This window comes from Lathyrus oleraceus, chromosome 3 (genome assembly GCF_024323335.1).
Source record: "Lathyrus oleraceus cultivar Zhongwan6 chromosome 3, CAAS_Psat_ZW6_1.0, whole genome shotgun sequence".
In the NCBI taxonomy this organism is placed as follows: domain Eukaryota; kingdom Viridiplantae; phylum Streptophyta; class Magnoliopsida; order Fabales; family Fabaceae; genus Lathyrus; species Lathyrus oleraceus.
Genome location: NC_066581.1, coordinates 53,330,761 through 53,338,560, shown reverse-complemented (window position 1 = coordinate 53,338,560; position 7,800 = coordinate 53,330,761).

Sequence of the window (7,800 nt, the reverse complement as noted above, 5' to 3'; positions counted from 1 at the left end):
ATTCGTAGGAATTAGATGTAAAAGTGTCAGATTTTGTGTAATCGAATAAGATATGAATTGTGTTGAAAATATGAACGATTTCTGTGTAGAAATTGGACTGTGGAAGGTTGGATTGGGTAGATCTCGTAGCAGAGAAAGCCATTGCAGATCAGAGAGTTCTGGTTTCTGGTCATACGCGTATGGCACTAGGCAATACGCGTATGAGATGGCTGGTACGCGTATGGTACTAGGCAATACGCGTATGGATGAGGAAGATGAAATTTTGAACGTGAAATGGTCTCTGGTGGTACGCGTATGGGGAAGTGATACGCGTAGCATACGCGTATGGGAATGACCAATACGCGTATGGATTTGGTTAGGCGTGGGCAATACGCGTATGGGCATAGGCAATACGCGTATGGGCAGAATTGTGAATTTTCTGTGCTGTTGTTGTGCAGTTTTTGGTTGTTTAGGCTGAGTGTTGCAATTCAGCTGATGTATTACATATTAGGGATCATTTCCCGTGGCTTTGAGTAGTATAGGTATTAGTAGAGTGTACTAATACTGTGGTTGTTGTTTGGCATGATCTGATATGCTTATGTGATAAATATTGATGATGTATAATGATATGCATGTTGTTGTGAATGTATATATTATGCATGTAATTGTGAATGGACTGTTGTATGGCTTAGAGTGTGAGCACAGGTCCATTGTGGATTGTTGTTGATGCTGCATTTGCTAGATGATTAGCATGCATGGCATAGCCTGTGGGGCTGTAGCTAATTCCCATGGTGAGGAATTAGTGAGTGAATTGTTATGGAATTGTTGTTGATGTTTGCATACTAGATAATTAGTGTGCATAGTCTAGCCTTTGGGGCTGTAGCTAATTCCCATGGTGAGGAATTAGTGAGTGAGTCATTAGATCTCAAATGAGTGGGACTAGTGAGCTTAGTAGCCGTATCTGGAGTTGATCGGTGAGCTTGAACTGTATGTTCAAGAATAGTCGGTACCGCATATGTTGAGTCTCATTGCATAATGAATGTATGGCATATAATATGAATGGATGTATTCCAGTATTATATGGTTATTATGTGTTGTGTTGTTGATGATTGAGTATGGTTTGAGATTATACATATGATATATGTTATTGTTGGGTATGATGTTGAGTTGGTACTGCCGTTGCTGAGTGTGTAGTCTGGTTAGGGTGAACAAATGCGTATTTACTTAACATTACATAATGTTGTATAATGCTTATTATATTGATTGAGAAACTCACCCTTACATCTATTTTTCAGGTAACGAGCAGTGAGTTGAGTAGAAGCTAGTGCTATGGAGTCTAGTGTCGTCCTTAGTGGGTCATGCTCTGGTAGATGTAACATCGGGATGGAACGTTTGACTATGTTTTAATTTAGTTGTTGATTCAACTTTACATGTAATGTAGTACATGATTTGAATGTCGATGTTTTGTACCCGCTGCGAATTATGCAAAAGAGTCTTATTTTGATTTAATAAATGAGCATGACAGGATAATTTGATAATTGTTGTGAAATGATTGTGTGACACCCTTCGGGGCATAATTACTCTGATTGATATGTTATTATTTTAATTAAATATTTTGGGGTATTTAGAAGGGTGTTACATTCTTCAGTTTGAAGGCTTCAGAGGTCATCGAGCCAATAACTCTGTTCCAGTGTATCCTAACAGCTGAAGGATCATCACTGATGCCAAAGTTGATGGTCAGAGACTTGACCTTGTCAACTGAGGCTCCTACAAACAACACTATTGCTTCCTCTAGGGTTGGCAGGGTGTTTTCTGATTCAGAGGGTGGAGGTGGAGAGGTGGGAGGGCTTAGGTTGAGAGTGGGAGTTTGTGGTTCAGCAGATGTATTTGGTGTGTGTGTGTCAGAGGTATTTGGTTCAGAAGGTTGAAGGTCAGATGCTGTTGGGTTTGGTTGTTCTGCGGGTGGTGAAGTGACTTCAGGTTCAGGTGGGGTTTGTGTTGGTTGGTGTGAGGCTAGAGTCTGAGCGTGAAGGTGGGCCAGAGTGGGAGATGAGGGGTCAGAATGTTCTGTGTCTGATGAAACGTTGTAGTAGGGAGGTGATTCTGGGGAAGAAGATGAAGAGGTGGTTTCATTCAGCATTTCTGCGTCAGATAGAGGTAATGTGGTGGTGGCAAGGTTAAATTTCTGGGATGGTTGATGAGATGTTTTGGTGGTTGAAGGAGGGGTTTCTGAGTTAGTGTAGATAGGTGTTGGTTGAGGAATAGAAGAAGCAATTGGGTGTGTTTGTGTAGAGGGAGCAAGAGAAACAGACTTACCAGAAGGCCCATGTAGAGGTGCTGGAGGTCTTGATCCGGAGGATTCTCCTAGTTTTGCCTTCTTCGTTTGCCCCGCCTTTTCAGAGGGTCCTCGTGGATGCTTCATGAAGTTTGGAGGCTTATCTGGTAGATCGCTTAAGTTGAAGTCTGAGATATCCACTCCTTCTTTCATCAGGTTATCTAGATAATAAAGGATTACATCTCGGGGGTCTTCCTTTGAGAACATATAGTCCATGGGGGATCTCCCTCTGATCTTTTAGAGCTTCCTAGGAGGTGTCCAGAGTAGGTTTGAATTTGACTTGATCCAGAATCCCCATGCTCTTCAAATTTCTGGCGTTGAGAGGTTTTCCAGTGTCAATCATCACGTCTTCCATGAGTCTGAGCTTTAACAGGTGATCCACAAGGTGACTTTCAATCAGAACGTCAGAGATTAGCCTTCCCAGAGGAATGTAGTTTCTGGGCTTCATGTGGTTTCTTGTATCTCGTACAGAGTCTCTGAGATACTTAAAAAGAAGTGCTGGAAGGCAGAGCTTCAGACCCTTGTGGATGCAGTACATAATGCACTTCTGGTCTGTGTTGATGTAGTCTAAGGAGTTTGAAGCTGGGCGATGATGGATGGTACCCATAATGATCTTCAGCCAGACACAGAGGTTCTGATGTAGCTCCTTGATCTTGGAGGGGTTGCCTTCTGCGTTCTGCTTGAAGATTGTTGGGTTAATCTCCTGGGACATGTATTTTGCCCTAGGATTAATGTTGTAGATTCTTCTGCCTCCATCTTTTTCCATGCCCAGAAGAGCAGCAATGGACTTCTCAGTTATCACTATTTTGACTCCCAGAACATAGGAGACAATGAAGTGATCATCAGCATCAGCGAATCTCCAGAATTCCTTCACTAGATTTGTGTAAACTGGACCATATAGACGTTTGAAGTAGTTTCCCCAACCTTGATTTCTGAGTTCATCTGTGAGGTCAATGCCATTTCTACGCATGTTGTCAAAATCCACCAAGGATTCACATAACACTTCCAGCTTCTCAAATGGAGTTGCAAGGTTGATGTGAGGCTCACGATCAAGAATGTGAGGCTCTTTGTAGATGGGAGTTGTGACCACACCGGTAACCGGTGGGTTTGGGTTGCTTGAACTTGGAGCTTGTTTGCTTGAATCCATTTGTTGAGAGAAGTTGTAGACAGATTGTTGTTGAGCATCCATGAGTGTTGTAGAAAGCTGGGATGAAGATGAAGAATGCTGCATGAATGCCTTGAGAGAGCTTGAGTTTGTAGAGGTTTAAGAGTGCGTGAGAGTGAAAGTGTGCAATGTGTGAAATGAATGTGTTTAAATACCCAAATTAGGGCGCATGCAAAACGACACACAAAATAGAGTTTAGCACAAAAACCAAGTAAGCACGTTTAGAGGGAAAATGATTACAGCTCATTAATGATGTCTAATCCCAACAGTCAGTACACTGCTCGAGGAGATCTCAAGAGACTGTTCCTTGATTACTGCTAGACAGCTGTCTAGAAGTTCCAAGGTCAGACGCAAGGTACTCCACGTGTTTGCTTTATCTGATCTTCAGGAATACCAAAGGATTGGTTCCTGGAGATTTCTAACTCAGATAACTTCTAACTTGGTAGGAGTATCAGAGTCAGAGGCAAAATCCATTGTGTTTACATCAGAATCTCATTTTACAACTTCAGAGGCACATATTATTCATGGCAATTTTGAATGTTCAGATTCTTTAGGATGAAGAGGAATCTATCTTCAGCTAAGGGTTTAGTAAAGATGTCAGCCCATTGATGATCAGTATCAATGAATTTCAATGTTACTACCCCTTTTTGAACATAGTCTCTGATAAAATGATGTTTTATTTCTATGTGCTTAGCTCTGGAGTGTAAAATAGGATTCTTTCTTAAACAAATGGCAGCAGTATTATCACAGAAGATAGGAATGTTACTCTCAAAGATTTGCAGATCCTCTAATTGATTCTTCATCCAGAGCATCTGAGTAGTGCACAGTGATGCTGAGATGTATTCCGCTTCTGCAGTGGACAACGCTATGGTTGATTGTCTTTTGCTTGCCCAGGATATCAGATTCTTTACCAAGAGCTGACAATTTCCAGATGTACTTTTTCGTTCCATTCTGTCTCCTGCGTAATCTGCATCACAAAAACCAGATAGTCTATACTCTGATGTTTTCTCATACATCAGGCCCAGGTTAGGAGTTCCTTTCAGATATTTGAGAATTCTCTTAACTGCTATTAAATGAGATTCTCTAGGATCTGATTGGAATCTGGCACAGAGACAAACACTAAATAGAATATCAGGACGAGTAGCAGTCAGTGATCGCTCGACTTTATGAGTCGAATTGGGGTACAAACTGCAAGTGCACAGTTCTATCGCGTAGTTTTAAAAGATATCGATCCCACAGGGACTTATGAATCGGTATACCGTTTTCTAAGGTTACTTCGTAAAGCTAAGGCAGGTAATACTTTGATTGTTTGGGGGAAAAGCTAAAACTAAAATAAGATCTAAAATAAATATCTAATAAGCGGATATCGGTAAGTAGTTCGTCGTAATTAGGGAATCAATTCTTTGTTGGTTTCTTGGTTTTAAAATAAATCCTTTCAGTTGACACTATTGATTAAAAGTCTTATCTCAAACTCTCGCTCTATTGAATAAACTATGATTTTATATTAACGTAGCTGTCACTTATTAGTTAAGTCAAAAACCACTTTTTGAAAACAATAGAATCCGTAGAAACTCTTTTTAAGAAAACACTAATCGTTTAAACACCCTTATCTCAAACTCTCGCTCTGTTGACTTAGGTTATATAATTAAATTCAAATGTTTAACTCTCGTCCTCACATTCAATCTTTAAAAATACTTTTTGAAAAAGATTAGAATCTAATTAACTCTAAAAATTGCTCTCGCCCTGATCTAGAATTAATGTCCAATTTACACTGTTCAGTCAAAAACTCAAACTCTCGTTCTATTGCTTTTAACTTCTTTATGTCTTTTACTTTCGTACAAAAACCTTGTTATTAAACCTGTAAATTGAGACCGTAAAAAGAGTGATTTTAATTTTAAACTTAATTAAACCAATTTGGTTTTGATTCCTTCATTCCGCTTACTCTACATACCGATACCTAAATAAATTAGCCAGACATGCTAAACAGATCTAAATAATTATCATGCATAAACAAATTCATCTCAGGCAAATAATATAAATCAACAATAAAGCAGGGCATATATAAATTCAAACAATAATTAAAGAACCTGAGAAATTAAATAGCAGTCTTGAACACTCCACCACAGGCCGGTTGGATTTGTTCTTGAATTCGTCAATCAAACAGAAAAATAAAAACGAAGGAATAAAAAACTAGATTCTAACGTAAGGTTAGATCCGGTGAAAGGTACACAATAGTTTCCGGTGTAGAAACTATTATGCGAAAAATAATTAACTAAGTGCTGAAAAAGAAAATAGAAACTGCGAAGGAAACAATATAAAAGTTGTAAAAGTAATGCTGTAAAAATGTGCTTGTACTGCTGGAAGAGAAAAATTGCGAAAAAGAGAAAACGGCGAAGAAGTCTGGAACCGAGAGCTTTCCCAAAAAGCTACTATTTATACTGCTACTTTTTGTAACTGCTTCCAAGGGTTTTCCGTGTACATGGTCTTCACGTTCCAAGGATCAAGCGTGAAAGTAGCTTCAACGTGGTCTGTTGCGTTCCTGGTGCCAAAAATATAGGGGAATGGTGTGACGTCCGTCACACCATGTGTGACGCTCGTCACAGCCTTTGTGACGCTCGTCACAGGCACAGTGCCTGTGCTTTTTGGGCTGGGCTTTGGCTTTTGATATTTGCTTATTTTCATTCCTTTTTGCACCTCCTTTTCTTCCTTTTTTTACTTGTGCTTCAAATAAACCACCTGAGATAAATAGAAAGAAAATACCGCGTAATATCTAATAAAATGAGATAAATTGAAGTAAATAATAATATAATTTAATTAAATTGAGTCCTAGAATGTGATACCATTTCATGTTATCAAACTCCCCCATACTTAGATCTTTGCTTGTCCTCAAGCAAAATACAGTATAGAACTTATTTTAAAATTTTTTAGCCAGATGAAATTTCAAAACACACATCAATTCGTACTAGGTTGCATGTAAACCTAGTTTAGAAGTAACTTGAGTTAAATCTTGACATCAACAACCACCGTCACAATCTCAGATAACCCCACCTTATGCAAACCAGTTCGAGTAATGCCATTATAGCTATCCTAGTTCCTTTACTCTTATTTCACCCGTTTTCATTCTAGCAAAATCACATTAAGCCCTTTATCTTTTCGCGCACATAGTGGAGTAACCGGTTAGTGATTCTGATCCCCTTTTAGCTAGAAGTTCTGGTACATAAGTCGGATAACTTCGTTATTCAGTCCATTGCAAATTGCGGGGGATCGGACCGTAGTCCGCCCTACCAAGTTCAGCACCAGATACCTGCTGAACCAACTCATAATGGATCTTTCATATTATGCTTTTGTATGATCTGCAACCTTTAGATTAAATGATCTGGTAAGGATCACCTAACTTAATTAGTGCATTTCCTGATATATATATTTTTTATGTTACTTTGGGAATCATTCACTTATATTCATCGGCTCTCCACGTAGTTTGCTATTAAGATGGTGCTGACTTCTCGTATAAACTACTCGGGGTTATTATAAAACTAAAAGTTCAAGGGATTGGTATAATAGGTACTTATCCTGATCTAACATGTTGAGATTCTTAGAGCGTTGTTATGGTAATAATTTTTGTCTTGATTTCACTCAAGTTTTATAAAATGAGCAACCTTTATACTTATTGGGTGTTTTAAATTTTTGTTATGGCTCATGAAAATTGAGGGGAATAGATAATAGAAAGTTTTCACACTTGGGACTTAACTTAAATAAATATATTATAAGAAAAATATATATATCTATAATATATATATATATTTATATATATATATATATATATTATATATATATATATATATATTAATATATCTATATATAATATATATATATATATATATATATAATATATATATATATATATATTATATTATATATATTATATATATATAAGGGAAATAACAATGAAAAGAAAGATACATACTTGAAAAAGAAAAAATGAGGATAGAAAGAACACGGTTAAGGCAATGAGGATAGAAAGAACACGGTTAAAGAAAAAATGAGGATAGAAAGAACACGGTTAAGATACATACTTGAATGAAACATTGTCCCCAATGTTTTAAGGAAAAGAAATGAATTACAAAAAGAAAGGAAAAGGAAAGTAAAGTTAATGCGGCCTGCCGCCTCTTGTTCTTGGACCTGGTGATCGTTGATGTACTTCTAAGTTGTCGAACCTGCTAAGCAAATCAGTGAACCGCTGGTCGGTTATGGCATTCCTTGCTTCCTGTTGTTGTTGCATTTGGTGCATCATTTGCATCATTTCGAGATTCTGTGTTTGCAT